Genomic DNA, 10,638 nt, shown 5'->3' with positions numbered 1-10,638 from the left:
CATTTGTACAGTTAGTCATAACAAACACTTGTTTTGAAGCCCTTGTTTCTTTACCATAGTCACAACTGAAAGATGCTAATCAATAATGTAATGCCCTTTTCTGGGTGGATGTCCATTTTTTTTCCACATGGGCGACCCCTCTCCCACATTATCTCCCAACCAACAACCCATATGCTTTCTCGATAGACTGCGTGAAGTTCAGGAGGTATTAGTGAGAATTGGTGGTGGCGGTGGGGGGGGGGTCGGTGGATCATTTTGTGGCTACCATCCGTAGGTCTGCCATTTGTACAGTTACTCATAACAAAGACTTTCAGCTTTGAGGAGTTGTGTATGACATTTTGTTTTCATTTTCTGGGCATGCCTTGTGTTTTGCCCTAGTAGACCTGTTATTTTCTCTTTTGCACTTTGTGAACTTGTTTGGATATGGTTTTGGTTAGTGCTTTATATATAAAAAGTGGGACAAAAGCCTATTTTGAGTGCACATTCACACTATGATTTGATTTCAATGTACTTATGGTTAGTTGTTGATAGATTGGCCCTCAATTTCTTGTTGATGTAGTCATGAAGCAGGGCCATGTGTTTGCATGAAAATCGTTTGGTTCGTTGAAATTCCCTTTGAAATGTATGCGATCATGTTGATGGTTGGATCACCAGCTCCCGCATCACTGTCCATAGACACGTCCGCGGGCAAATACCTTGTCCATTTTGGGGTCCGCATTGAAGATATACCCTTATAATGTTTATAACACTTGGTTTCCCTCTTTTAGGAGAAGAAAGTTGGGGATCCCTCCCTTTCATGAGTAATAGGCCCAACATCGTCACCCAGGGCCGGGCTAAGTCCCTCGATGGGCGGTCAAACGACCATGTCAACATTGTTCGGCTCGCTGCATAAGGCGATAGTGGACAACGTATTGCAGAGATCGATTCCACTAGCACTAGGAAGGCAGGCAGAGGAAGGAAACAGAGCAATTGTTGAAGCATTTTTTCTCCTGTACGTACGAGGCGACTCCTAGGGAGACTAGGGTATCCGCTGGTCAGCCGCCGGCCGCCTCTTGGAGGCGGCCGGGGTGGCTGTCGTTTTGCTATCACAAGGCGGCGTCTTGAGGCGTTGTCGCTGGTCTGTCCCCCAATGGCGTGACTGATGGCTGATGAAGTTCACAAGTAGAAGGATAAGTTTTTCTTCTCTGTTTGCTTCGAACTTTAGAATTTCAACTTTTGGTATTTTGTAGAATTTCAAATTTTGGTATTTTGAACTTTCTCAGCAAACAGAATAGCCCTTTAATTTTCGTTTCGGTGTGTTTGCTGGGTTTTCTTGTTTGAATGTGCTGCTCACTACAATTTTAGTTGGAACAAACCCCTTGTTTCGGTTTTGGTATTTTACCTTAGATATTTTTTGAAACAAACTTATCTTTTGTGCGTATACATAGGAGATCAGATATATAGACCATCAAAAACTACCGAAGTAGGATATTTTTTTGATCATAATCATCCACAAGCAAAGCCATGCCTCTGAACAGCAAAGGGCCCCATGAATGACCTTCTCTCTGTCACATATGTAGGCCGCGTGTCGCTGAGAGTTGAGTTGTGGGCTGGGCCTTGGTCTCGACGGGTTGTCGCTGGGCTTGTAGCGGGGAGGTGTTGGGAGTTCGTCATGGACGTGGAATTTGGCAGCGGCAATTTCGCCGGAACGGGGAGGAACGGCTCGACCTGGTGTGATTTTGCAGAGGGGGTAGGGGAGAAGGATGGAGCTTGCAGGCATTCTTGGGAACGCTTTAATAGCTGAGGCTGACGAGCAAAAGATAAGGATGGCCTCGGGAGGTGTCGGTGCGAGGCGACAACAGCGCCATAGAGGCCACAAAGTGGATGGCTTATGCGGTTTTTCTTTGAAGTGTAGTAATATTGCCCTTCTCACATTTTCCTTGCTCAGTTTGATTTACATGTTCTTGCAGCTTTGGTTCTAATTATTATGTGTTTCCCATCATTGTAGATTCTTTGTGGTGGGTGGCACCATTAGTGGCATGCCTCTTCTTTGTATGGTCGCATTCACATTGACCATGGACTTCTTCTCAACCTTCCCGTGGTGTGAGAAATTGTTTCTCTGGTTTCGTCTAATTAACAAAATTTCATCACTTTAATAAAAATTGCTTTTTAAAAATCATTTTTCTCCTACTGTTGTTATTGGTTATAGTTATCTTGAGACCTATAGTATGTCATCCTTAGACCAATGATGATGATGATTGTTGAACAGTATTAATCATAAGAACATCTTAGGCTTTTAAGAGGTTGGTATCTTTTATAAGTAGAGATACATGTGAGAATGAAAATTGATGGTCTGCCTAAACTTTTGATGGTTTAATATCCCTCTCATATTGTGATGCCTGACATCTCAGTCATTTTTCAGATTGTGGTTGATGCCTACATTATGTTGGCCAATGTTTTTATTACTGTGAATCAGCTACCCCATGCACACCTTTTAATATTATTTCATTTTCACTGCCAATCTTTGGCTTCTTTTGCAAAGTTGTCTATCTGGAATGAAATTTCCAATAAATGTATCTTGCCTATGAGTTTTGAACTTCACATTAATTGATTTTATTCAATATACAGTAATTAGCGCATCAAGATAAGTTTGGCTCACTGCGCGGGCATCTACATTAATTGATTTCATTCAGTATACAGTAATTAACCCATCTAGATAAGTTTGGCTCAGTTGACTAGCGTTATTGTACAGTTTTTGCTAAAGCTTAACAAATGGAACTATTCTACTAAATCACGCCTACCCAAAAAATCAATAGCCTTCCTGAACTTCACATAAAGGTTATGGACTTCAAAATTGTCATGTATGTTCTTTTCCTCTGTAGAGTTCATTTCTGTTGGTACTTTATGTTGTTTAACTTGCACCAGGAGTGTCAAAAAATTATAGATAGCATGCTTCTACATCGTTATGTTTTAAATGATAGCAAGTGTTTTTGAATGCTAATTGATTTTTAGCTATTAGTGAAGAACAATCTGTCCAAGGCATTATATTGTCATCAAGTGCAGGTGGATGTCATTTGTTTAGATGCCTACATCTTTTTGGCATGAAGGATGGTAGCTAGTAGTTTGGGCTCTAGAATCATTGCTTTACTTGGTCCTATGTAAGTCCAACAAATATTTAGCTTTCATGTAAAATAATCTTACATTGGACTTATGTATTTTGTACTCCCTATGTAAAAAAATATAAGACCTTTTAGATCACTAGTATCGGGGGTTCATACTAAAAACCATAAAAATCTTTTATCTTTTAGTATTGATCTGTCTACTACTAATAGTGCAGGAATTAGAATAGAAAGCATGTCCAACAAATAATAGTTGAAGTGAATTGTGTTTACCTCCTTGATGTTTAAAGTGTTTTTGTATTGAATGCATATCATCCTGCCTATTATTAACTCTTCAATGAGGTTACTGTAAGACCAGAGGTTTAGAAACTGAACTTCATTCCTAAGCTATTTGGTATCCGGCCAAAGCATATAATATTTAACTCTTTGTTATTATGGTTTGTTGTAGGGGTTGTTAGATACTAAAGAATATGGTACTGGCTGTTAGAGTTTTGATTCTTTGCACTCATGTCCGACCAAAAAAGGAGGTTGTATGGGCCTTAGATCCTAAGGAGTTGTCTATCTTGATCTGTATAGTTAAATTCAAAGGTATAATGTATATTTTTGCCAAAAGGATTGTCAATTGTTTACAGTTGGTATTTTGAGAAGTTTCCAAGCATGTCTGCTTCAGAATATTGTAGAGTATTAAATCCCACTGCAAAATAATAGGAATTGCCTAAGCTTAGAAGAAATTGTATATGTTAGTTTGGGTATAGATTGCCACTTATGTTGTACTAACTCGGACATGAAATCAGCATGCTGGCAACACATGTGATAGTTGGTTTTGTTCCTGCAGGTACTTGGCAACTGTTGCATGGTTGGTTCTTCGATGCTTTGAGTCTGCTGCTGATGTTGTAATTATGGGTGGAGATCAGTTCTGTTACCTGTGTATGTGGTGGTTGTTTAGATTAACAATTGTGTTGTACATGCTTCTTATGTAAGCGAATTCCCAACTTCTTCACATGATATGATCAACCTTATAGCAATCAATTAGTTTGACGTCCAACATTCGACAATGTTACAAATCACATGAACCAAACAAATTCAGTTTTCATCACCTTATTACAAACAATAGGAATCAGACAGCTTCATGTTCAACATTTGATAGAGTTACAAATCATACATGGAAGAAAATAAATCCAGTATTCCTTCATTCCCCATTATTACATACCCCCAAAGTAGATGGCCAAATCCAATGTTCATCATTGCATGCAGCCATGCCATTTTGCGTTGTCCACATTTTTAGAGTATGCGCACAACATCACTTCCATGCAAACACGCAGGAATCAACAAAGCAAGTAGCTAAAACCAGATAAAGATTCAACAATAAGGCACCCAACTGACAGTCAGAAAGAAAATCAGAAACATAGCAGCGATCCTGGTGGATAGTAGTTTCAGTTGCATCCAAATGGAAAACTTCTTATTTGGAATGTGCTCAATCTTTTGCCAGTTTGGATATTCAATTGTTAAACAATAGCACATGAGCTTTGCATGAGGAATTTGCATAGCTGAAGGAAATTACTACGCAAATACATCAAAAATAAAGTTGCCATTCAGTTCGAATTTCTACTAAGAAGAAGTAAGGTACCACAAAGCTGACATGCATGACAGAGCAGAGTAACATAACTAACGCCATGGACACCACCATGTCAACAGGTATTAAATGAAAAAAAGCCATGCATGTTATGATACGTGGGTTTATCATCTAGCGCGCACGCGCGCGCGCACACACACACACACACAAGATTTCAGCCACAATCTCACTCCTCCCTCACATTATATTTTCTTCTTTCACTTCTTCTCCTTCTCATTCTCCTACTTTTTGTCCCCATTCCTTATTGCCCTGGCATGAATCTCAGCTAGACGCTGGTCCCTGCGCCTCTCTGCGTCCTCCTCCTCCCTCTTCTTCTCCTCCTCCTCTTTTCTCTCTTGATTCTTTATGGCACGAGCCCGAATCGCAGCAGGCCTCTGGGCCTTACAAAATTCTGCCCACTCAGATCCATATTCTTCATCATGCATACAAAAATACATCCATGCAATACACCTAACTATTGGGTGCTCGTCTGCAGGCCTATAACTATTGGGTGCTCGTCTGCAGGCCTAATTCGACTAAAGCGATCTTCCTTCTCTCTCTCTCTCTTGTGCATGTTCCATTCCCTAGCAAGCTCTACCTTGGCCTTCTTCAGATCCTCAATTTGCTTCTGTTTGATTGCCTTCTGCTCTTTGTTGTACCCTAGCACCCCTTAGCTCACATGGTTCATTGCAGCAGAAAATTTGACCAGGTAACTTCAGCCAAAAGGGCACCTTTGACTCGATCACGCTGGAAGTCAGTGACTGCCTTATCGCCTTCTTCAAGAAGTTAGTGACTCGATCAGGGCTACTCGACTATTTCATCGTTAGCGAAGCATAACCTCATCTACTTTCTCCACTAAATGCAATCTTCTACCCAGGTCTTCAATTTTCTTGTCCCTCTGGTTGTTCTCCTTGATGCCTCGCAGAGCCGATCCAAAGAATTTTTAGGCCCGAGGCGTTGAAAAACAATTTTTTTTCGTACTACACTTTTATACTTATTTGAAACTACATGTATCATATTATAATTGTAACCAATATAAGTTTAGATTACTTAGCCATATAACAATGTTTCCAAATAATAATTATATTATTCATTGGTATCCAATTGTAATGTATATTGTTTAAAATTTTGAGTCTACAAAATAAAATTGTATGATGTACCCAATTTTTTCCTTGTTGTTAAAACAATCTTTCAAATTTATTTTTCAATATTGCATAAATGATATAGTGTATACACATTTTCATGTGTACATATATTTTTTAATATTATTGAATATCAAGGTAGAGATTTGTAAATCATACACATACTAACAATTTAGTAGTGGTTTCTAGTATACATAAGGCAATCATATTAATAGAAACTTCTAGGGCATAAAAAATTTGACTTGCAAGTGGGGTTCAATAATAGAATCATCAAAGATAAAAAATATTGTCGATTGTACTTTTGTGTATGATTTGACTAGCTAACATGCTTGTCCAGCTTTACTTGGTTTGATTTGGTGCAAATGAGATGTCCTACCCGTTTTCCCAAATTAAAAATTGTGCATTGGTTTAAACATTGAAATATGTTATCATAATTGTCATTATAATACTAAGACATCCATCGTAAAGAGAGACTAGTGTATTTGAACTGAACTTCGCCAGTCGGATTGGTTGGTATAACTTATTAGTATGTGGTGTGAACTTACGCTTATGCAAATTGAGGCTCTATTTTATGCATTTAATAATCTTTCAGATATAATGTGTATTTGTATAGTGTTTACTAGTAAAAGTTTTAGCTTGGGCCCTCCCCTCTTGGGGCCCGGGGGGGCCGCCCCTTTTGCTCGGTCTATGGGTTGGCCTTGCATCCTCGCTGTGGAGGCGGAGGCAGGGTTAGGATTTTGGGTGGCAAATTGGGGGGAATTGGAGATGCGGGTTGGAGGATTTGGGAGCAGGGGGTAATCGAAGACAAGTGGCTAGGTCGCACCCCACCCGCGTGGGGTTCTTTGTGCTAGACCTAGACCTGGATCTAGGTGCGCGCTATTTGAGACACGGGCATGAAGCCCATGATTTCGTTTCTCCTTTTTTATTAACTAATAACTTCGACAACCTTTTTAAAAATAATCATGTATGTGTTACTCTCTCCGTCCCATAATATAACATGTTTTTGCAAGCTAACATAGCTTGCAAAAAGGTCTTACATTGTGGGACCGGGGGAGTACAAATGAGGGGACTAAGAATGCTGACACTACTGCAGGATGCTGCTAACGCGACACTACGATTAGAGTCTCTTCAACGAAACTATGTGCGATGCAATAATTGCAAACAGTGGTGTAAAAAAACCGTCAAAAAAGGTGCAAAACATTTGCGATGATGGATGCATCAAACACGGTTTAGATTTTGGTTGCGTCTGCGATTCAGGGCATACAGTTCAGTTAAATTAACTGTTTGTGATGAGGAGGAAAAAAGAAATGGGCTGCCAGATGAAGGTATGTGCGATATGCAGCATACGCTTCACTCAGATGAACTGTTTGTAATTAGGAAACACAAAAGAAACGGTCAGCCAGATCAAGGTGTGTGCGATATACGGCATGCGGTTCACTCGGATGAATTGTTTGCGTTGAGACAAGAGAACATAAATGGTTCAATATAACAAGATATGTGTGATATGCGGCAAACAGGTCTGTAATCAGAAATGTGCATGAAGACCGATAATAACACAGACGATTGCTTCTAATAAGAGGTATGTGATATGCTCTGTCTACACAACATCTATTGGCCATTGGGGGCCATTGGGGGACAGGTGGTCATCTGGATAAACCATAAGAATGCGAAGAGGCATCCTATATTAGCAAGGACTAGTTGTTCCACCAGTAGCTCATGTAAGAGAACTCTCAAGTTAAGTGTGCTCAGGCTGGAGCAACCATCAGATGGGTGACTGGATGGAAAGTTGTGTTGATGTTAAATTAACTGATAGGATGGGTCGTATCTGTCAAATTAAATGACTGATATGAGCCATCCCATGAGTTAGTTTAACCTCGAGGTCATTGTTTTTTTAACACATGTTAAAGAAGGTCTACGCATTACTTTTTGACAATGTGCGATATGTGGCATACAATTGATTCATCCGACCTGTTTGTGATGGAATAAGTCGTGTGTGTTATGGACAAACGCTTGCTAGTGTACACCTGTTTGCGATTGATGAATTCATCACCAACGGGTTCCCTAATGTGGTCTGTGTTCATCTCATCATCATCTACTTCTTGTGCTAGCTTGATGTTCCTTATATATGCTAAGTTTCCATTAATTGATGGGGTTTTATGAACATGTCACCGTTTCCCGCCATTTCCTCACCTGTTTCCCGCCACCAAGCGAGGTTGCGTATAAACCTAGGTGGCGCATGACACACGGAGGCAACAAGCGCAGCCTGTAGCACATCCACATTTTCCAAGCATGCCAACCCACCAAAGCGCCGCCTCTTCCATCAACCTCGTCGACGAGGAAAACCAGAAGGCACCACAGCCCGTCGAGGCCGCGACGCTCCCCAGAAACACGATGGACGACGTCGTATGCGCGTCATCGCGAGGGTTGAGCAGACCCTTAACGCATGGCGCTTCAGCCCCGCAGATCAAGATAGGCATGTCAGCACCAAGAGGCTACAGCTCACCGCACAACATGATCGATGGTGCGCCGCAGAGGAAGCTAGGCACGTCCGCACCGATAGGCTGCGGCTCGCTGCACGGTGAGACCATTGGAGCGCCGCAGAGCAAGAGACGCGGCGTGCCGCACAGCAAGAGTGGATCCATCGGTGCTTACCTGCTGTCGACAGGGCATCACAGCTGGGTACACGTCCCGTCAGTACCCCCATTCCTCGCCAGGAGTGGGCACTTGCCCTCTGCGCCGTACTTGCACCAGAGGCCAGCCATGTTGTACTTGCACCGGACGGCCGCCGCGCCGTTCGCATGGGTCGCGTCGTTCGCCTTGTTCGCGGCCCGCTCGATGCCAACGCGCTGGTCGGTAGGCTCGACCGCCTCCTTGGCCCAGGTCTCCACCTGAGTGCATTAGAGCAACATGTCCGTCGCATACTCGAGGTGGTGATCTCCGATGAAATTGCCAACTTGGAGCTCGAGATCGCGCTTCAGATGTACCGCGAGCGTGTCGACCGCTTGGACGAACGCCTGCATGAGTTCAAGCAGAGCCAAGAGCTACCGTAGGCAAGGGCTACTGGTCGTGGTCTCATGGACGCGCTTTATTTTGTTGAGTCGTTTCGACGTAGATAGATATATATTCACATCAATCATAGTATTGCTCTGTTTATTGCTCAGTTTCAATGTGTGTACTCTGTTTTCCATTCTTATATGTTCTGTTTTAATATGTGTTTATACACTTTGCATTCCGTATATGTGGATGATCACAGCTAGATTCAAATTAGTTTACAAAAATAGATCGAAAATGGAATTCATAATGTATATAATTTTAATTGTTCATTAGTTCATCATAGAATATATATAATATCATCACATATACGTGATGATACTTAACTACTAGGTACAATGCATAAAATTGAAAACGAATAATACTAAAACTAATAATCCCTCCCATGGCAAGTATTCTGGCAGCCCCTCGCCTGCAGCTCCCTGGTGCGCCGCGTCCTCTTAGTACGGAGGCAGTACTCTGCCTCCTCCGCCTCGGAGCGCTTGACGTACCGATCTACCTCTTGCAGGAGGACGAGCACGAACGATCTTGCCATTTCGTTGGACGCCCATTGGAGCTCCTCGTCGGTGGCACACTGGAGCTTATCGACCTACCTCCATGCAGTGACGATGCGCCTAGCCTTTGGCCTTCCTTGCGAAGTACCTGTCTTCGTGCACCTCCTCCGCACGACGACGCGCCAGCCCCCAAAGCTCCACTGCCTTCTTTTTCCAGGCATCATCACGGGCTTCACAGGCCGCCCGGTACCTGGCATCCTCCTCCGCCATCTCCTTCTTGAAAGCCACTTGCCTGACTTTCTCAGCCGGCGGCAACGAGTTCCAAAGACAAAGATCATACTGGCCCCAAAACCAATCCAAAGTTGGGGGGTCTGGCGCAACCTCGTCCGGCGGCGCGTAGGGGTCCTCGTCGTTGCTCTTTGAGTGAGCGTCCTCGGGGGGCGGCGACTCTCGTCGATGTGTGGGCATACCGGCGGCTCCATGGCAAAGATTTGAAAGAGAGAGAGAGAGAGAGAGAGAGAGAGAGAGAGAGGGCGAGCAAGGGGAGGATGTAGATGATAATGCAGGCGGGATGATGTGAGCAAGATAGTATTTATGGGCGGCCGAAATCTAGATCGACGGGAACAGTACACACGCTGGTCGCCAGAATTTACGAGCACTGTAGTTTGAGTTACACACGAATCCTGCAGCAAAATCCATGTGTGAACATAATAGCTGACGGTTCCCAATGCAGAACCGTGTCTGATTAATAACGCCTGCCACTCACCTTCCAAACCTCGAGGCACGAAATACAGTGCTAATCGTGTGGGGGCCGGTTGTCTTGCCAGATTTTACATTTTCTTTTTTGAACATCAGATATTTACATCGTCTGATGGTTTTTTAACTTGCACACATGATTTTGCAAACCCTTATGGTTGGCCACTGCATGTAGATGTAGTTCAAATATAAATTACGATCATTAAATGGCTAGAAAATCACTTAAATGTCTTTAAAAGGTCAAATGATCCCTTAAATTTTGAAATTTTTCACATGACAGTTGTATTAGTGCACGTTACACAAAGAAAAAATTGAAGGCCGCAAGAGGAAGCTATCTCCCGTTCGTCATCAAATATGCATTGCTCCCTCTCGAAACCACGAGCCTTCTAGTGAGTTGCTACGGTTTGTGAGGGGTGTGTGTTCAAACTTTCATCAAACAGGCCAATTTTTTACCACATCATCTTGGTGGCATAACATTACATCAA

The sequence above is a fragment of the Triticum dicoccoides genome, chromosome 6B (genome assembly GCF_002162155.2).
Source record: "Triticum dicoccoides isolate Atlit2015 ecotype Zavitan chromosome 6B, WEW_v2.0, whole genome shotgun sequence".
In the NCBI taxonomy this organism is placed as follows: domain Eukaryota; kingdom Viridiplantae; phylum Streptophyta; class Magnoliopsida; order Poales; family Poaceae; genus Triticum; species Triticum dicoccoides.
This window is presented reverse-complemented; position numbering follows the sequence as displayed.